We start from the raw sequence: 21422 nt of genomic DNA, 5'->3' as shown, positions 1-21422 counted from the left end.
TATATTGTGGTTCTGTATGTGTAAGAGTTCCTCCACACAGGTGTTTGCCCGTGCTTCTGTTCTGTCAGACTTCCCCTGCTGTCGTAAGTTGTGGTTTCACTAACCACGCTCAGTTACAGTGAAAGAGGCTGGGTATTAAAATGTGTTTGAGCAATGGTTATGTTTGACACTGCAGAATACAGACAGCTCCTTACATTTGCCGCCTCCTTTCCCAAATCCCTGCCTTCATTAAATATCGCTGACAGGTGTCTATTCAGGAAATAGCAATTAGGCACATTCATCTGGTAAGGCAACGAGTTCCTGATCAAGCAAAACGCTGCACGTCTGTGATGTTCCAGGTCGTGCAGGGACTGCCAGCTTTTCAGATACCCTGGTGTTGTCTTCAGCTGTTCCTTACATCCCTGTTCCCGTTGAGGTGAGGCTCTGTGTCACCTCACAAACTAAAGATCTGTAGTCTTATAATAGGATAGAGCTGGAGAAAAAATAAACACACTTTTTTCTTTCATGTAGGTCCCTAATGAAGAAATTGCGTAGCCAAAATCTAACCTGTTTTGTTTTCCCAACTTTATCAATCTCCCTAATAAAAAATGGGTGTTTCTTCTCACAGCCTTGCCCCAGTTACATCCTTAAGCTGTTGCAGCTGTGGTACCCCTCTTATTATAGTAATGCCCCCCCTTCTGCACAGATAGATGAATTAGTGCAGAAGTTTCCCTGCAGCGTATTTGAAGCCCCCGGGGGCTCATCCAGCTTTGCCAGAAATGTGTCTGGCAGTGGCCTGGAGAACGTCCTCCCTTCGCTTCCCCTCGGTTACTGCCTGAAGGGGGACAAGAAAAACCCTGCAGATGCTTTCTCCATTAAATAAAGAGCTTTCTGCAAGAGTTTATATCTTCCGTAGCTTACTTTTTACGATTCAGCAGTGAGTTACATTCGGGCTATATTTTGTAATTAGAGGGCAGAACAGATGGCAAAGCCTCTGTTGGGAGTGGTGTGTAGGGTAACCCACCGCGCGTGCTGGCATGCTCACCAGAAGGGGAGGAAAAGCCGCCCTCTCTTTTCTCCACCTCACTGCCAGAGCTTTACGTGGGAATTGCCAGGGGAAACTTCACTAAATCTCACCTAACAGCAGCTTGGGCCAACGAGCCACATCTAGTTTAGGGATGTGGGGAGCACCTTGGGAAACACAAAATGCTGTGAGCAGAGGCGCCCCTCTAGAGACCGCAGTGCCCAGTTCAGCAGCTGGGAGACAAATCTGCCCTTAGAGATGGAAGCTTTGGCAAAAGTTAAGACTAGTTCAGAGCATTTCAGAGACTCCTAAGTGACAGACATTTAGTAATAGAATGATCATGATCCTTGATGAATTTCAGCATGCGGTGTTCTTCGACCGCCACTTCAGCGTCCTCCTACCCTCTCAAAGACACCAAATTTTTCATTCCTCTTGTGTTGCTCTATTGCTTTTTTCCGGGAAATAGCTGCAGGCAGGACTCCACTGCAGCTGTAGGTAAGCTGACAGCTTTACCTGCTTCAGCAAATGGTTAGGAAATTTCTGTTAACGAAATATTTGCTTGTATTATAATACTTGTTTTTAGTTTTCCTACAGAGAAAGCCTAACAGAGCTGGTAGGGCATCAGATGCAGCAATACCCCGCCTTTGCTTTTTGGAAGAGGTGCCAGATGGGCACTCATTCCAGAGGGGTAGGCACATACCTTTTTGCTGTAAGCAGGAGCAAAGAAGTAGGAGATATCAGTGGAAAATATGTCTGATGTAGAGTCCTTGATGTTGACTTTCTGAGACTCCTCTCCCTTATCACCCCTTTAGAAGAGAATTTATCTGACTTTGGCTCTAGATGCAGACGTGTAGCCACTGGCTGGCGGATAGGAGCTATGCCCAGAGATGCATGCAGAGTTTACCTATGGGGTAAAAGAAAGGACAGTTCAAAGCTCTGCTTTCTCTGCCTCTTCAAATGCTTCTTATTTTTCTTCTGTCCTGACATTAATCTGGCTGTTTCACCATCCTCCATCTATTCCCCTGCCTATACTCTGTATCTTTTCAGCAGCGGTTGTGGTCTGTAAAGTCTGTGTTAGCATCATTATGAGAATTCAGAATGACCCAGTGCTATTCTGTACTCTTCCTTTTTTTTTTCCTCCTTTCTGCTGCTTCTACTTCATTAATTTCTCATTCCTTTTCTTCTTTCCTTCAGCCAGTCACGCTCTTGTATTCAATCTTCCATTTCTTAATAATTATTTGTGTATAGGCTGGCCCTGCATTGAGGAGGGAGCTGGACCAGGTGACAGTCTATGTAGTTATATTCACTGAAAATCATCCTCCAGAGTCCGCCACTAGAGTTGCTAACCATAATTCTTCCATGCGGACATGCCCGCGTTTTCATTTTCATGTCACTGTGTGACGGTCTCATTAAAAGACAAAAAGCCCCAAACCTGGGATTTGTCTTGTTACCTCGATGGCATCTTGCATTAACAGCCATAACGTCAGGTTGATGCTCGGCGTCAGCCCTTAGAGAATTTTTCATATGGGTCTGGTTAAAACTTCGGCCTTTGCTGCATGATCAGGTTATCACGTCACTGGCTGCTGCTGGTAGCATATGCTTATGATATATTTGAGCTAACTCCACTTAGCTTCACCCGTGATGAAAAATTCATATTTCTGGCAGTGACTGCTGCTGAAAGCACACAGGGAGCGTCGCAGCAGGTGAACTGACAAATGGTAGCTATTTAAACCACAGTAATTTTATTGTGGATCGAGACCTTAGTTCAAAGGTGCTGGGTTGGGGATGCTAATTTGAGCAGGGTCAGGCTTTCACGGGCTGAATTGCCGTGGGTCGATACTGGTTCTCGTACCCGCGTTGAATACCGCTGTGTTCATTTGGTGGCCATATTGAGTTCTGTGATTTGATTTCCAGTAGGAATTACTAATCCACATGAAAAGGCATCAAAGTCTGGTCTGACAGATGACAGCAGTGAAGACTTCCCCCTCAACCCCTCCTTTGAGTTCAGGTCTAATGGCGCCTTCCTCTGAAAGTACAATATTTGCTGTGCGTAAGATTGCAATTTTTCCAGAGACTCCTCACTCCGACTGCTTGATCTTGTTACTTTACAGCCTTAAAGCACTTAATACACATTCTTAGTGAAAAATCTGCCTCAGAACATACTTAGTGTTGGGCTGAAAGCTTCCATAAATTGATAAAGCTCAGCAGACATGGTTTGGAGGCCAGGTGACGTACCCCATGATCCCATCCCTTTGGCAGAAATGTCCCAGCCTTGTAATTGTGTTCACAAATTGCCCTGCTACTGCCAGGCAAATAGACTTTTCCCCAGCAGCCTTGTTCTTATATTATCCTCTCTCATTCTTGTTTTTTTTCTGTGGCAGGAAGGGGAAAAGGTGGTGGCAGCATCTCAGGCTGACATTCCTGCAGCTCTAAGAACTGTGTTTTGTAAACTACTCTTTGAGCTCCAGTCTTTTTACATAACAAATTCTCAGGTTATGAGACGCTGAGGGAAGAGAAGAGGGTTTCAATGATTAATATCACTGCTGGGCACCAGGATGTCAGATGGCTGCTGCACAACAGATTTTACAAAAGGAGATGAAGGCTGGTTTTCTGCTGGATGCCCAAAGGAGGGAGAGCCAGGTTTTAAAAGGTGTTGAGGAACCAAAATACAAAGCAGGTATCTCCATGTCTGCATCATTATTTCAGTTACACATACCAACCCCTTTTCACTCTTGAAAGACACTTATTACCCTGTAGTGATGGCAGAGTTAAGGAACAGCTTTCACTTAAAAGAAATCTGTTCCCTTTTTATGGTGCGAAATGAGCAGGAAAAGAAGTCCTCCTATCATAAAAATAGGCAAAAACTGCTCAGCTGTGGACAAAGAGTGTGTCGAGCCAAATCCCTGGCCATAGGCATGGCTGTACTGGTCTTGAAGGCTACGATGGTCTGCTGAATTAGTTGTGGGGGCTCTCATGCACAGCTGAGTGGAATGATGAGGCTTGTGTAGGATTGTGATCTGCAGGCCCACACCACCCGTGTTTTCGGTGGTTATCTGGAGAGTGCAGATGGCCAGGAGTTGGAAATGGACTTGTGTGCTCAAACCTTCTTTCTGGAACAGCACCCCGTCTGCATTATGAAGTTGCTAAAGTTGGAAGTGACTTTTATTGATGTCCTCTATTTTGAACAAGTAATCAGAACCAATTTATTCTCCTTAATAGGATGGTGTATAACAAAGTGGAGGAGAGGCAGCCTAAGGGGATGCAAAGCATCTTACTACAGATGTTTCCCCAATATCCTAAGTGTCATTTATTTGACCATTTGCGTTGTTTGTATTTCTCTTCCTTCACTTCATATTCTAAAAGCTGTACTAATAAATATTGCTCTTGTAGGCTATGAGAATGTGATGATGACTGCAGCCTGTAAGAGTCTTCGGTGGCACTGTGCGCTGCTGTCCCCAGCAAGTTGACCTAGCTTTCAGGACAAAAAGCCTTCTGTAAAGGTGACAGGCTCTTAAACGGCCCTTCAGGGTGTTTATGTAGGAGTGATTTCAGTTAGCTGATAACACTGAACACCTCTAGGCAGCCGGGTGTTCTCCTGCCGGCTGGAAACTGTCCGTGCCCGGGGGAGGGAAGCACTGCCTGTACCGCAGCTTCGCATGGACCTGGCAGGTGTGGGGCTGCTCGGCTCTCGAGAGGAAAGGCACTGTTCTCTGCCTCATTGCGTTCATTAAACTCCATTACAGACCTAAGTGTCTGCAGCGATGCTAGGGATTCGGTGCTGCTCTGTGTTTCCTCTGCAAGAGTCATTTGCTGAGCTCTGGTGCTCTGCAGCACCACTGACCTGATCCAAAAGGTGCAAGAGGCGCTTCATCCAGTGGCTTCGTTGTCTTCGTTGCTCCCCACTAATCCTAATGGCCAAGTTCACTCGCAGGTTAAAGATTGAGCTTAAGGAAGGTTGCTCTGGGAATCCAGCCACTGCACGGAATTGATTTCAGTTGCCCTTCTAGAGCCCTGGGTTCTGCCTGGGCACCGGCATCCTTCAAACCTGGCAGGATTCCTCTTCCTCCTCCTCCTCTGCAGCCTCACTTCTCAGTGCAAAGCTCATTTCTGTCATAAATACGACTGCCCATGTGCTTGAGTTTTCCCCTGTCCATCTAATAGGCAATCGCTTAGTGCTGATGACAGGAAAGCTGCCTCCAGAAATCGATAGCAGATGTGTGGCAGCCCTCTCCAGGTGAAGGCAGCGGAGAATACAGATGAGGAGAGCCGGCCCCTTGATGTGAGGAGGGTTTGCAGTGAACTATATCTATGTGGCCAGAAACAAGGGGCTTGGAAAAGGGTCTATTCAGGATGAAAGGATAGGGTTTGGGATTTCGGTATCAGTAGCTGTAATTGCGAAACAAAGAAGACCCTGTAGATGTAAATATGTAGTCACCTAGCTTCTGAGGCTCAACGGTTTCTTTTAAGGATTTGCCACAGACGAGTCGGCATCAGCGTTCTGGGGTACGGGGGTGTGTGAGGAGATGGGGTAGGGGAAGGATGCTGGTGTGAGTGCTGGAATGGACTCGGGAGGTGCCTCCTTAGCACAGCTGGCCCCCTCTCTGTGTTGTAATCGTGTCTGCTGGAGCTGAGCCTCGGAGAGCACAAGGCTACGTGTTCCTGGCATGGCACACAGGTCCTGGTCCTGGGCGGTTGTCGTGATCCCTTCCGACTTTTAAGAATAAATCCCCACGTGCTCACTGAAATAACTGCTTAAGATCCTGGTCAGCTAGCATGGAAGAGGAGGGGAGCTAGAAAGCAGTGCTCCTGTCTGATAGAATGGTTTCTGCTGACATTTTGATGCCTTCTGATTATTTTTGCCCAGTCGTAACATTTGGTACTGTTGTGGGGGAAAAACCCTTTCAAATTCTGTGCAAAGATGCATTCAAGCCTGCTTTTTTATCTCGCAGTAATATTCTCTTGTTCCTCCCTCCAAACTGACCTTAGCACGTTTGACAGTGTTAGATTTTCTTTTCCCAACACTTTTTCTCTCCCCTCCTCTGTAAGCCGTTTCCTTTCCACTTACCGTGCCGTAAAACTTTTTATTGTTCCCTTAGGTTGTGATTGACTCTCTAGTAGCAAAGTGTTTTACAACGCTCGCAATTGGGTTGCTGTATAAAAATTAGCTGTATTCTGCACTACAGTCTGCTTTTTTGTTTCCAACTTTGCTTTCTTCCTTCACCTTCTAGCCTATTCCGTTGTACAAAATAAACACTGGTGTGAGTGCATATTAGACACTCCAGATAAGATCCCAGGGACTTTCTGGTGGTGTCCAGCAAACTGTTTTTTTGTTCTGTGCAGTACGGATTGATTTTGTTATCTGTTCACGTCTCCTAGACTTTTTCTTGACTTAGGGATCAATCTAATCTTCTTGAACTTTTTTTTTCTTTTTTTTTTTTGTGTGCTCTGCACACCCTTTTTCCCGCTCTCCGATTAGATCTGGCTGGGGCATTGTTTTAAAGTGACACGGGGTGATTTCATAAACCTTTCTTCTCGCCTCCCCCAAAGATACAACGTTATTTCCTGTGAGGTCTTCACGAGAGCTTGCCATGCTGAGAGGCAATAACTCACCTGGAAACAAGAATGCCCCAGAGCTTCTTTAATATACAGGAATGCATATTTTAACCAACAGAAGGTCTCATGACTGATCAGGAATTTCACTAAAATTTCATCAGCTCTATCTTAGGTTTTGATGTCTTTTTGCTGCTTTGAGAGATTGGCGTGTAAATATTTGTTAGTCTCTTGAAAGCACTTTTCCTCCGTGGCATTACCAAAGTATGTGCTCGGTGTTACCTCGCAGTAACTGCAGGCACTTGGGACCACACTGCCGCATTACATCGGCTCTTCAAAGCCCGTACGTCCCAGCTCGAATGCACAGGACCTCACCCTCTACGTGGCTGTGCAGCTGCGTTTGGGGAATGGGGGAGGTGAGCACAACCGTACATGCCCTGCACCATTCGCTGAAGGGCTTCTCTGGGCAGTTATATACTATATATATATATATATAAGTACAAAATAAAATTATATACAATTATATACAGGTCTTTGGCAAGAATTCTTGTTTGTTTGCACTGTGCTTAAAGCAGTGGGGATTTGTTCTTGGCTGGACCTCAGGCACTGCTCTAATGATCACAGTTGCTAGGAACTGTAAGATCTAGAAGCTAAGCCCCACCAAAAGCCAGTTAAAGCCATTGCACAGGAGCTGACTTGATTTGCTTCAGAGCAGGCCCTTCTCCAAGCCTGCACATCTACTGAATAAGACATGGTCAGGGAAAGCACTTACAGGTTATTTTATTCTTTCCTTTTTTCCTTTTTCTCTTTGGCCACCATTTGCAAGCACCTACCTGTCCCAGCTGTGTGTTTTCTCATTGCCACATCCTTTCAGTAGTATTTACAAACCACACACAAACTTGTAGGTGTTTTACTTTTCTTCTTTCCCCCCAAAATGCTTCAAGTAGAGGCGATGTCAGCCACTGTACTCTCTCTCCTGTATGTGCCCTTCCTTAAGCGCACAGTTAATACTTCAAAGACAAATTTTCACTTCATTTAAGTGATGTTTCCTATCTGCTAGAACTGCTTGAACAGGTACGTTAAGGTTTTGATCCTGTGAGTCCCTAAACCTCGTGGTGTGCTTCCACCCTTCTGAAGAACCCAGAACCGCTGGGGTCGGCGAGGGAGCATCCTCTCCGCCAGCAAGAGGGAAGGATTCAGCTTTCTTGCACTGAAACCTTAAGGAAGTTATGCGTTACATGGGACGTGGTGTTGCACCACTGACTTCAAGGAGCAAATGCTTCAGTGAATGCACAATTACACGTAACCTTCAGATTCATAGTTTTCCTGCACTTAAGACATCATTTATACCTTCTAGTGCCTCCCATTATGACAATCCGGTTCTCCAAAACTGTGAAAAAGAGCATGAGTGTGCGTTTGGGAATCTACCAACGCGTAAAGACCTTACAATCTCATTTTCAACAAGATAAATTGCATTTTAATACCAGGCGTTTTGGTGCAGGGTTCTTACAGGAGCAGACGCATTTGGTGGAGGCGCACGTTTTGATGATTCCAGGGGGATGACGTTTTTGTCCACTGTGATGATTTTTGCTTACATAATTGCGTTTGTTATGACGTTACCATCAGAACGGAGCGAGTAAGTGGCTAGCAGTTTGTAAGGCACGAGGAAGATCCAGTTGCTCTGAGAGAGCTGTGCTTGGCTGTGCATCGATGCGTGCCCTGAGTGGAGGGTTGCTTGTGTCTGTGAAGTAGGCAGAGATGCTTTGAAGATGTGCATGGAGCAGGCGTGTGGATTTGCTTGTCAAGAGTTAAGTCCTGTTATTTTCCGTGAGACTCGTGCAATGAATTATCCTTGTGTGAAGTGGATGTTTTGGTGCTCCCGAAGCGTACTCCGTGTTTTCCTAGGTGTAAGAGTGGAAAAGCAGAGCTCCTAGCGGACATCTGCACAAAACCACGCATGCTAACCAATGTTTTGCCTGTGTCAGAGGCAAAATGGGCTTCTAATATTTCATGCACTGACCTTGTCCTGGATATGTATGCAGTCTCTGTGTTGTTGGGATTAAATAGAGTGACTGGATCCATAGAAAAAAGGATTTGGGAGAGATTATTTGGTTGACATCAGTAGGAGGGAGCGTGCAGTTCTGCAGTGCTGCCTCTTGCGGCGTTTCGGGCTGCATGCAGCAGCTGTCGTGCTATATCTTGTAAGAAGAGTTTCCTACCCAGAGCCCATGCCATTTCCAGCACTCACAATTCATCCTGCTGGATAAAACACTGTTGGAGGGGATTTGCACTGCCTTGTAGGAGGTGACGGGGACCTGCAACGTGCCCTGGAAGGGCAAGGTGAGAGCAGAGGGTTGTGGTGGTGCGGCTACTGCCTGGCACTTGGGGGCAGGAGGCAGGGTGGATGCTGCAGGTAGGCAAAGACGGGTTTCACATGGAGAAGGTGAGCCTCGTCCAGCTGCTTTGGGGCAAGAAATTATGTTGCTTTCGTTGGTGGAATCTAATTAAACCACTGCATAAAAAGAACTGAAAATTTCCCCTTAACTGGATTTGTTTGCTGGCAATTTGGTATGAAATCAGGGGACTAGGAACAGATGATTAGTTTTTTGTTTTTTTTTTTTTGGTTTAGTTTTAAGAGATTAGGAACTACAAAATGAGTAATACAAACTTCTGGCATCATTAGCAATTCCTCCTGCTTTATTTTCCCTGTCACTCTGTAATGAGTAATGAACTAAGCTGGTATTAAAGCAAGCTTAGCAAGCTACTGCTTTTTAAATTGCAAGTCTCCCAGTATGTCCCACTCATTATTAATTTAAATAACTCCCATTTTTGTTACTGCCTTACTGTTCCTTGTGAGTTTTGCATAATATTTGCATTCGCACACCTTCAGTCCTCTCCACAAAGATGCAGTGATGAGGCTTTCTGTTACCAGCTTCCAGCACACAAGAGCAAAGGATGTTGCTAGGAGTGAAAGGTCAGACGACACACGAGCAAAGTCAGGAATGTTCTTGAGAGGCAAGACAGTCTGTGAAACTCACTGCTGCATTGAAGTTGCTGAAATTCCTGGAAGGAACTCAGAATTTCAAGTCTATTGACAGCATTCGTAGTTGAGCTGCTGAAGATAGCAGCGAGAGGAAGCCTGAGGTTTGCCTTCCTTCCACGCTGTCTCTGGCCACTTAGCTGTAAGGAGGCTGGGGCTGGATCACTGGGCCTGTTCAGCTGGCACTTCTGATCCATCCAGCTCAAAATGAGTTTTACTGATGGAAAGATGTGGATTATTGATGTCAAGCAACCTTTTGGCACAAGAACTTACCTCCTCGTATGTAAGCGTAGGACAAAAGGATGAATGCGATTTCATGTGCTCTCTTGCCATTTCACAGGAAGTAACAACAGAAGATGTCCAGCAAAGGTGAAAGATTACTTTGACAATGATAAAGGCATTAACCTGCTTGAGCTGGTTACTCATAAGGTATCAGTGAAGGCAGAAGAACCATTTCTGAGTGTTAAGTTTGGGATCCTGTGTCCCTCTTCTTTCTCAAGAGACTTTGCCATTGAGGATATGTAGGTTTCTTGAGTCTCTCCAATTCCTGAGCTCTACGCAGAACAGAGAGAGAAATCTTCCTGTGTTAAGATTTAAAACACTTGCAGGTTTGGAAGAAGATGTCTCTGTGGAACATATTATTTCACTGTGCACTCTAGAATTTACTTCCCCTTCTCAGGAGCATTTGCCACTGTCAGAGATAAGTTGTAAGAATAGGTGAATTGCTGGGCTAATTTGAAATTTCCCTACCTAAACAGATCGTAATGCTATGTTTACATAACGTGTGGCTAAAGCTGCAGCTTTTGTTACCACAGGACATACTGCAGGCAGCGTGAGTTCAAACAGGGGAAAATCAAGAAGAATAAACCCATTAAAGGCTATGAAATATGAAGGCAGCGCTTCAGGCTCAGGGGTCTGGGGAAGAATTGCTGCGTGTGCTCTGTCCTCACACCGCGGCTGTCCTCTGATGGAGGGAGGGCACACCAGGTTAGGGATTTGTCGCTGTCCTGGGTGGAAGTTAGGTCTGTCCTGATACAGCCATTTCTGAGTAAAATACTGGGCTCTCACCTCCTGAGAAACAGGCTCTATAAAACCATCTCCGTATAGGTACCAAAAAATTGATGGTTTCAGATCCCTCTCTGCACCTCAGGCTGTAAAATGCCGGATTTCAGAGCATTAATTGTAAAGAATATTGCCTTGCTCTGTGCCTGACCCCAGAAATACAGGCTAGCTTGTAGATTAAGGTATTATTTGCTGCAGGCACGAGGATTGGAATTTAGCCATTACTTGAGTAAAAGAGAATGCTTTATGCCAAGTGACAGTATTAGGTGAGTGATGCCATCTTATTCTTGATACGAGCGCTAAGAGTAATCCCATCCAAATGCGGTTCTACATGATAGAGTTTAACAATTTCCGAGAGGAGTCGTTACAGGCGATCAAGTAAATAGAAGGTATTTAGAAAGAAAAAAGCCCAGAAGCTTGAATAGTTATTTACCCGATGGCTTAGCGCGTGTAGGCAGAGGAGTGGTTATCCTGTCACGCATCCTGTGTACCTGTCAGAGTGTTTTCTGTTCCCCGCCATACATATTTATACAATCAGATTGAAGACTTCGATGCAGAGGAGCCGTTGCCGGCTGTGATGTGTATGTGCTCTCTGATGACAGGAATATCTTTTGAAATAGAAAAGCAATTCCTTTCAAATACGCAAGGCACAAACTTGTTTTGTCTTCACACCTTTAGGCAAACATGAAAAAGGAGGGGTGGGAAGAGGAGAAGGAGGGTTACTGGAGCTCTTGGGCGAGTTCCCAGCTCTGTTCAGCCTGATTTACCCTCGGGCTAATGGAGCTTTCCCCGCTCAGCACCCTGCAGCCGAAATGCTGAAGGAGGGTCTGCCTGCCTGCCGCGCTGCTCTGCAGACAGACCCTGGGACTGCCGTCTTGCTCAAGGTCTCCACTTCTTTCAAAGGTCCCTTTTCAAGAAAGGCAGGGAAGCAGAAAGCGTTTCTTGTGTTCCTGGGCGTTTTGTCTCGGGGTTTGGTGCCCCCTTCTGCCCCGCAGGTGGGGTCGTGCCCGCGCTGAGCAGCGTGTGCCCATGCGTGGGGCAGGTTGGTTTAGGGTGGGATCTCTGTGCCTTGCAGCATCACTGAGGTGTCTCAGCCGAAACTGGGTGCTGTTGTGGCCGGTGCGGTGCAAACACTCAGGAGGAGATTTTCTGTTCAGAAAGATGCAAAAAGGCCAGAAAAAATGGAAAGGGATCTGAGCCCTGTGAGCATCACTAACTTGCCAAAGCATCAAGCAGGCAGCGTGTTCCTAAAGCAGACGTAGTAAAGACGAGTTCGATGACAAGGCACCTGCTTGTTTTGTGTTTGCTGTTGGGCACAGGCAAAGTAACCTTGCTACGGCTGAAGCTTTTGCGCTAGAGATCTAAGCATCAACCAGCACTGGTCCCAGACGCTCTGAGGAGTGCTTTGCCTGGCACTTCTCCTCGCATCGTTTTTCTGTGCTTCTCTTAGGTCGGGTGGCAGGTTGATGTGACTCACAGTCTCTGCTCGGAAGCACCTGGAGCAGTAGGAAGAGCTGTGAATCTGCGCCCAGGGCTGTCAGCACGGCTGGATTTACAGCCTTGCACAAACGCCTCTCCCTGCCCTGCCTGCCTGCAGAAGCTCTGCCTGCCCTCCAGCTTAGCAAAGCCCATACGTTCATTCCCAGAGAGAAAAATGCTTACGCAAATGGAAAAAAGGAGGATTTTATTTATCCATAAATAAAATCTATTTGGAAGGTTCACTAGTGGTAACAACTTAGCGTTGAAGTCCCTGCGATGCTGCCGGAAGCAATGTCTTAGTCTCCATCCTGGACCAGCGTGGCTTCCAAGCAGCCGTAGAGGTGCTCACACTGGGTCCAATCTGGCTTCTGCCAGCCTGCTGCCCTTGCCCCCGCTGCCCTTTTAATTACCGGGGAGATTTTCAGTGTTTTTCTACCTGCCCCTGTTTCCCATTATTGCAGAGCCGTGTTGATATTTGTGTTTTATCGACTTTATGTCCAGTCCAACGTTTGGGTATCGGTGCAGTTTCTTTTCACTGCTCCCATCTCCGATGACTTACGTGTGTATTTCAGACAGTTAAAACCAGACAATATGTATTTTAAAGTGTGGTTTTGGTCAGGGAAGTGACTAGGTAAAAATAACTCCATCCTTATTACAGAATGGCTCCCCGGTGTATTTCCGAGACGCTTGATTACTTTGACAAATACAAGTCTTTTTTGCTTCTTCTCCCTGCAGACCCTGTGAAACTATGGCAGAGGGGCCTCCCGTCCTTTCTGCCTCGAGCATCTGCTGCTTTAACTCATTGGCACGCTCCTGAATATGCAATTCTCAGTCTTTATTACCTGTGCTGCTGTTAGAGGCAGGAGAAATGTAGCATGGTTTTTCCAATCTCAGAATGAGATTTCTGGACCATCGGGGGAGAAAAAGCCCATCACCGAGTTGTAAACCGAGCAATAACTGAATAAACGCCGGCTTCCTGCTCTCCCTTCTTTATAAACTGATTGCTCCGCTGGTGGGCCAGTTGGTGCTCGGAGGGTTCAGCGTGAGCGCACGTAAGAAGATAAGGGTAAGAGGTGCATCTTATCAGAGCAGAACAGTGCATAAAATATACAGCTCCATCTGTTATCTCCTCACTCCTGTCACAGAGGCTGGTATTTCTGCACCTAGGCAGTCCTGTGCTTCTGGAGAAGGAGCCTCCATGTCCAGTGGTTAACACTGACAGCAAGCCGAGCAGGAGGCTGTGCTGTGCCCATTGCACACTCCTGCCACACGCCGATCAGACATGCCGAGGCTTTGCTGCTGCCTCGCTCATTAGAGATGGAGCTGAAATGTAAAATCTCAATTTCAGCCTGGATTTTCAAGCCCCAGGAATTTGAGGCTCCCTTGATTAAGGGCTTTGTTTCAGATCCTCGCGCAGCCAGGAAACAGCTGTAACATGGGAGTGAATTCTGGGTCTGCGGCTTGGCGTGACCCTCCTGCCCCGGCCGTGAGCAGGGAGGCAGTTTGCTCCTGTTGGCTGCCAACTTGGCTCCCTAAACCTCCTGAAAGTACTAACAAGCCCTCGTTAAGCCCATCTCTGGTAACAGAAGTTTTGTGCCTCTTTCTACTGATTTAGCAAGCTGCTTCTGAAAATGTAGCAGGGGCTGGGGGAAAGGCAGGGCTGTGAATCCTGTGGATCGAGCCAGCTCAACGCTGCAAGTGCAAACTGGGGCAGGACGCTGCGAAGTGGGTACGGAGAGGAGCTGTTTGTTTTATTTTTACTCACCATGTTACCCCCAAACTGTGAACTCTGAAACTGGTTGGCAGCTCGTTCGTCAGCATTTGGAGGTGCGCAGACAGGATCCATGCCTCTTGCACCATCTGAGCTCCTTCTTAGGAAGCCTTTGCTCGAGCTGGTCAGGATTGGCATTTTGAGCAGTCTCAATATAGATCAAATGAGTTTTCACTTACATTTTCTTTCCTATGGCTTTCTTCTGCAAAAGGTGCGAGGAAAGGGATGTTTTGTTTGAAAAAAGTAACTTGAAAGTTTTGTTTAGGCTGTGGTTTAATGCTTTGCTATGTTAAGATGCAAACTAGTAATGAAAGCTCCCATACAATTTTGCTATCTTCCTTGTATAGATGGACACTGCTCTCTTGACACTCTGGCATTTATGTTGTTGTAAACATCAATCTGCTTCAGAGGATTCAAGAAATGCACGTTCTGTCAAGCTGAGATGCCCACTCGTTGTGTAACAGTTAGTCCCTTTGGGACCCTGACTGTGTCCTGGTGCAGCGATTTGGAAATCTTTTTCTGGAAGGAGGTTTCCAGGTCTCAGCATTGGGAAGAGACTCAGTCCTCTGTAGTCAGTCACGGTACCCGAGGGAAGTGGCCCGACTCATTGAAGCTGTGTTCAGGGAGCAAACTTAGGAAAGGGGAGGACCGAAACAGAGGCCAGCATTTTCTAAAGAAGCCTCTGATCTGGGCGCTCATTTTGCCATGATCGTTAACAGCGTGTACATCTGCTGCTCGTGGCAGATCCTTTGCTTGCTAGGAAGTGTTGGATCTTTGGAGAAATTAAAGCTTTAGTGTTTTCTTGCCTATACTCAAAAGCTGTTTTTTTTGTAGGAAGAAGTAGTGATGGTAGCATTACAAGTGAGTTCATTCACCTGTATTTGACGACAGGTAGTGATGCGCACTACCCCAGCCATGGGCTTCTTTGCCGTTGTCTTTTCAAATGAGTGACTCCAAACTAAAGTGTTAAAGAAATAACAGACCTTCCTGGAGTATTAGGATCTTCATAAAATAGAGAAGATTTGGAATTTTGTAGCGTGTATATATATATGTTTTTCCAGGGGTGTTATTCTGTTTAAAGGTATTTCCATTGCATCCAGTGTATAGCGATTTTGACCCTCATGCAGCGTGCAGCGGAAAAAAGGCTGTAGTTTTGAAGGAACTTTCTAGGTTCAGTTAAGCTTTACTAATGAAGGCAGAGTGGGAAGAGTTTCACTCGTATTATTCAATAATATTAAAAGCAAGGAGAGAGAAAGAGTTAATAAAAGGAAAGAGAAATGACAGATTTGATACCAACACTGCTATTATTGGTAGTGATTTTACTGATATTTACATAGACAGTCCTGTTTGATTTGGTACCGTTTGTTGCAAGGGGAAAGTTAATTTAACAGCAAAGCAAAAATAACTCAAGATAAGCTTGATGCTAATTAATTTGTGAGCATTTTGACAGTTTCTGAAAACCCCAGTCAGAGTCCAAGAGCACCTCAGGCCAGGCTTTCTGCACCTTTAATAGAGAAGCGGTCCTTAACTCTGAAGAGTTTGCAGTCAAAGTGTAAGAGGGGAGACAACTGACAAAAATGACAAACAGATGGGAGGGTGTGCAAAGAAACAGCAAGACAATTAAGATTAGCATAATAAGCAACACAGGGATGTTATTGTAATGCTCAGTAATTATACCCAAGTAAGAACCTGATGGGTGCTGAATTTTATTTTCTGCTTGGAAGTGATTGAGTTGTTTCCTGCTGTTGTCTACTATCTGTGTACAGGACAGTGTGTGTGTGTGTGTTCGTTTTCAAAGCCCCTTTCTCCTTTTTGGCTGGGGGAATTTCAGTTCTTGGGCATGAATCCTCAGGCTGCCAGACACCCAGTTCGATGGAAGCAGTAACCAGAGCCATGGGTGCTGCCAGGCCGTGGAAACCAGCTCCCAGGATGACCTCACGCATTTTTTTGAGTCTTAAGTCTTCAATCTCTGCATTTTTGCTCACTTGCAAGCCACTATTTGTGAACATTTAGAGTATATTATCACTGGGAGGTGAGGAAAATACCTAATGTGATCCAGAGAGAAATGCTACATGCTCTGAATTCAGTCCTGTTTTGTTGGTCACCTTATGGTGGTGTGATCTGCGAGGAGCAACGTCTGCTCAGGAGGCAGCAGGTCCAAGAGTGGAAAGAAGCCCTGTAAATGAGGCCAGGCACGCGAGTGACTGCATTCAAAACGTGCTCTTTGCTCCTCAGACAGCAGAACAGATGGCACTGAAGTTTATAAAACCAGGTAATAGGCTCTGATGGAGAGAAGTACCTTAAATGTGTTGATCAGCTCCAACTCGGAAAGCCCCTGTGCGACTACAGGAATAATCAGAGCAGGTCCTGCCTGTGCTAACAGGTTGAAGGTCTGTCATCATTTCTTACAGGGAGCATAAAATATATGCTAATAACAAACTAGGAAGGCACAATTTTAGGGGAAGAATGAAAGTACAGCGAGATTTCCTTCGATCTTTCTGGCTGTGGCCTGAGTTCCCTTATGTCTACGTTCTGCTGCATACCTGGCAAGGCGCGACCCCAGAAATCCCCAGGCCCCGCGTGCAGGTTGTAAGCTGACCTTACCCTCTTTGAAGCAAGGTGGACCTGCACTGGATTAGAGTCTCTGAAGATGTGCTCTGCAGTTTCCTTGGCTATGCAAAATGTACAGCTTGGAGCTTTTGTTGAAAGAGGGAAGTCTGTTATCCTCTCTATTTTTCGTCTGTATTTTTATACAGCTTGCTAATGAGTCCCACCTCGTGCAGTTATTATAACAGAGACCTGCACAGTTGGAACCTCTTGTCTGCTCCTAAGCTTCTGCTCTTTACAAAAAGGAACATTTTCTGAAGTTCAGCAAAGCCTTAGAGACAGCAGGGGTTCTCTAATGAAGCTCCATTGTCTCCAAGGTGTGAGTGATTTTCTCTTCTCTAGCAGGAGGCTCTGCCTTGGCTCCTTGTAGCTGACAGCCTCCTCCTTCTGTGCTGGGTGAGGCAGCACAGAAACTTCTCAGGACGGAGTCATTTGAGAACCCCCTTCTCATACAAAAAGCACACCTGAAGCAGAGTAGAGTTCATCTTTCTCATTTTCTGCCTCAAGAATGTCTGTTTTATCCAGTCCTCGTTGGGTACACAGCTCGGGCGTGGTTTGTGCGTGCCACAGATGGGTTCTGGAGGTGTCGCCTATGAGGTAAGTGTCGGGTGCTCCCTAAGGGCCTCGCGCAGTACCACAGCCAGGCAGTGGAGGGTCCGGCTCGTTAGACGTGGCCACGCTAACGATTTGGGGTCAAGCTGAGAAGGCAAGGCAGGGTGAAGAGCACTGCCAGTGACACCAGGCAAGTCCGCGGTCAAACTGGGAGGTCAGTGGGCAGAGCAGGGTCTGTGCGAGGGGGTCGATGGCCGGGTACGGGCAGGGCTGGAGCTGAAGCCTGGCACCTCTGTACCACAGCTGAGCTGGGGCTGAAGGCTCAGTCAGGGTCACTTAGGCCTGCTGGGGCTCTCAGGGCCTTGTCTGGGTCAGAAGCGCTGAGCTGTGCGCTCTCTCTGCACCGCTGTCAAGAAGTTCAAAGCAAACCGGTGTGTCTTGCAGTTGGTGCAAGCTCCACAAAGGTGTAGATGAGAGGATAACGTCCCTCTCTGCACTGGGGATACTGGGGAGGTCGGTGGGCCGAGTGGAAGCGTACGCTGCCTTGTCGCGGGTCTCCAGTAGCTTCATGACTGGTGAGTGTTCTGGCTGGCTCTGAAGGCTGATGGCTTTAGCTTGAATTTTTTTCAAAGCCATTCGGTATTCTCATCCTGTTTGATCTCTAAGAAGAGAAAAACAAGCACTCCAAGTAAGTGGTGTGTGGCAGAGAGAAATCTCAATTTCTAGGCACCTTGGAGGGGCCGGAGTGTGGAGGCAGAGACCGTGCTGTTTTGCAGCACAGAGCCATATTGCCTGTTTCCAAAACTGAAATGCCAACTCGCGTTTTGTTGTGCATTGCTTAGGAGCCCTCTGCAGAGGTTTTACAAGCCCGAGATGGAGGGAAGCAAACTACTAGCAGACAGATGACCTTGAAAGAGTTAGTCAGCAGCAACTTCTGTCTGTGCCAGCTACAAGCCTGTGGCTGGACTACAGTCATTTCTCTTCATTCTTAAAAATGGTACTCTTTCACAGGTCTCCAACAAATCTCCTTTGTCTTTAGTGTTTTTTTTGCACATGATCATTTTTTTGGCTGTGCCACAAGAGGTGGTGGGCAAATAGAGGGGCTTAGGGCAAAGAGGCAGCCCATTGCCTGTGAGCAGTGGTCATCAGTGCTTTTACTGAATCTGGCCTCAGAGTTACGAAGACAAATAACTTTAAAAAAAATATTTTTGATGTAGAGACTTGTCAGCTAGAATTGTGACCTGACCAGTAGTTCATTTCACACAGTAGGAGCTGCACAGCAGTTGGTATGCTAACGATGTGAGCCTGTAGCTGCAGCTGAAGACAGAGTAACCCTCCATCTGCCAGGAATTCGAGAAAGGGGAGCATCTGCTGATGTGGGGAAGGAAACTGGGAGAGACCCATGGGTGGATCTAAAAGATGTATTCCTGTGTTTTACAGGCTTTTTTTTGCTGTTGTTATAAGGGAAGTATGCAATGAAGTTTATCTCGTGCTAGCTCTAACGTTACAATGAATAATGTTAGGCAGTGCAATCATGTTGCAGGTACATTCACAGACTGGTTTGCATTAGCTATAAGAATCTCTATTCCAAGTCTGATTCATTGGGAATAAAGAACTAAAACCCTTTCCTTTTCCATAGCTACAATATCAAAAAAAATGCTTATTCAAGAGGGATGAACTTGAGTAAGAACTGTACTTATATCATCCCTTTTCCTTCAGGGCCTTGAGATCGCTCTGCTCCAAGTAATTCTGCTGAGGTCTACTGCTTTTATCATGAGGTAGTGCTTTTAAATGGTTAACCATTGGATGCCTGTTGGGCTTAAATTGCCAGATTCGGGATGCTCTCTGTGTCCTTGCATGGGAAAAGCATGTCTCTGTGAACCAAAGAGGAATTAACATTTTCTTCTTTTGATGGATTACTCAAGGAGAAAATCTCAAGGGAGTACCTTTTAATTTACCTAGTCACCAAGGCAGTAAAAGTTCCTGGGATATGCCTGGGTGTCCTAAAACAGAAAGGGTTAGACAGAAATGTTCTTTCAGTTTCTGAAACGTAAGTTTATGTTAAAATTACTTGCACAGAGCAGGGGTTGAGTGGTTTCAGAAAGAGGTGTTGCTTGGCATTGCAAAGTGCAAGACATCCTGTACTTTTGGAAGGCTGCAGTGGTACAGAATCTATTAGGCTAAGTCTCTGCTTTTTTTTTTGGAAAGGAAGGCTGGAGTTTATCAGTAGAAATACAATGTCTTTTAGGAGAGGTTCTTTAATGCTTCAGAGACATCCCAAACCACATTTTAGACACCAGCTGCTGTGTGTGGCTTTTCCTGCTTTATAGTGCGTGTCATTTGAATTGGACGCTGAATCTTTGGCTAGATGTATGGGAATGTTTTTCTGCCTTTTACACAGCAGCAATATTGCTGTCCCTAAGGAAAATAACTCTCCCTTCAAACATTTGTTGTTGAGAAGGATGCTTGAGGCGCTTAACACCTGATATTTGGGGATGGCAGTTGTATTGCTGGAGCTGCGCTATTGTCTCTGGGGCACAGAACCGTTTCTTAGAAGGAAAAGAAAAACCAAAAGCTATAGGTGTGACCAATTCTGACTGTAAAGCCTCAGAGATGAAAACTGGGTGCTTCTGTTGGTGGTGTGCCAAAGGGAAGAGCTTCCTCCCAGAGGCATCGTGTGAAACCTGAAGATGGTCCAAGGGACACCTCTTAACAAGGACAAGCTTCTGCTCTTGCAGCAGAGTAGCCCTGTGTGTCTGAATGGGCTGGGAGCCACGTGGCTATGCCCTGCAAGTTAGGGGGGATGTCCCTCTACTTGGGATTGGCGAGGCTTTGCCTGGTATGTTGGCGCTGGGGACGTCGTCCCCCTTCACAAAGGATGCCAAGAAAGTGAAATGGGTCCAGCAAAGGCCTGCTGAGATGGCTTGGGGCTGGGAGCACACGACTTAAGGGCAGAGCTTGAGGGAAATGGGTTTGGCGCACCCTGAAAACCAACCAGCAACTGCTTGAGGGGGGAGTAACAAAGAGAACAGAGCCAAACCCTCCGCGGCCTGCCCCTCATCCCGAGAACTTTGGCTCGGTCCAGGAGCACTGAACTGTTGGGGATGGGCATCGGCTCCGTCTGTAGTAGGGCGAAGGGACAGGTTTCTCTCTCGGCGTTTTCCCCCCGTTGATTTGACACAAGCCAAGGTTGTTGCTGTCTCTGGGTCAGACATCCTTAAAAACCACTCGGCTAAAAATAGGTGGTAGTGAACCAAGACTCCCTTGGTTCATCTGACAGCGTGCCCTGCTTCTGCCTTGTGCCATCAGCTGTCTTTTTTCTTTTAATTACATCTTTTTTCTTTTTTTCTTTTTTCTTCCTATGAGCGTTTCATTTTCATACCACAGGGTTGAGTTTCTTCTGAGCTTTTAAAAGGAGTTATTAGCTGCTACATAGGAATTTCCAGTGGTCACGATAAACTGCAATTGGTGTGATTCACTCTCTGAAGTTTTCTGGGATTTTCAGTGCTTCTTGAAACTTCCAAGAGACTGTCTGCTTCAAGAATAGAGTTAACAGACCCCCTTGCCTTGCTTTAGTACAGTCATGCTCAAGTATTTAATGGTGCTTGTGACCAGCAATTTCAGCTGAAGCTAAATGTGTAGTCAGCTGGTTGGACTACTAATGTACTGTAAGAAAAAGTGTATCTTTAACAAAAATAAATAGGGCCATATTCTCAGCTTGGTTAAACTGCTATAGCTCAGTTGATTTCAACGAGATCATGACGGTACAAATCTTATCTTCCTTTTTGGTCTTTTAAATTCTGTATTGCATCTTGGATGGCACTGGGAAAAGAACACACATGGGAATGTTAGACCATATCTGCATTACACTGGAACATGTTGTTAAGCGCTTCAGACAAGTTGTTGGTCAGATTAAAAATTCTCGAAAGAGAGGTAGACAAGTGGCAGCTTGGTATACCTTAGGTCTGTTGTCTTCCATAAAATTTTCCTATTTTCTTAGTAAATAATAATTTTGTAAATAGATTATAAGCGTATCTGGAAGAGTTTAATTTGGAAGCTCCATTAATTATCTGGCAGAAGAAGTAAGGGAGATAGAAGCCATGAGGTCCCCTGAATCGTAGTGAAGAAAATGAAATGTTATATAGAAACCTGGAAAGCTGAATGAGAATGAAATTTGTGATAGAAGAATTCAAGTGAATATGCCTAATAAAAAAATTTGCACTGATGGTTGAAGGAAACAAGGAATTTGAAAAGTAGTAAATAGGATGTATCAGACTGTACCCATCTGCAGGGTGGGATGGCAATAGAAAGCATGGGTAGGAGGGCAGGCTGGTTTTGCTGAATGTGCCCGTAACATT

The 21422-nt window shown here is 45.9% G+C and overlaps 1 protein-coding gene and 1 long non-coding RNA gene across 11 annotated transcripts in view; one reads left to right on the top strand and one right to left on the bottom strand.

The window, feature by feature from the left end:
- The window catches only part of TSPAN4 (tetraspanin 4), a 412293-nt gene that overhangs the window by 239662 nt on the left and 151209 nt on the right, over positions 1 to 21422 (top strand). The window lies entirely within an intron of this gene.
- On the bottom strand, positions 13331 to 16949 carry LOC125182171 (uncharacterized). The gene is made up of 3 exons (XR_007161331.2): positions 16510 to 16949; positions 13900 to 14026; positions 13331 to 13457 (listed from the first exon to the last, which is right to left on the bottom strand). It is a non-coding gene; the product is annotated as an uncharacterized lncRNA (long non-coding RNA).

Source organism: Anser cygnoides, chromosome 5, assembly GCF_040182565.1.
Source record: "Anser cygnoides isolate HZ-2024a breed goose chromosome 5, Taihu_goose_T2T_genome, whole genome shotgun sequence".
NCBI classification, from domain to species: Eukaryota; Metazoa; Chordata; class Aves; order Anseriformes; family Anatidae; genus Anser; species Anser cygnoides.
Note: the sequence above shows the minus strand (reverse complement) of the source record. Positions and strands in the feature narration are given on the sequence as shown.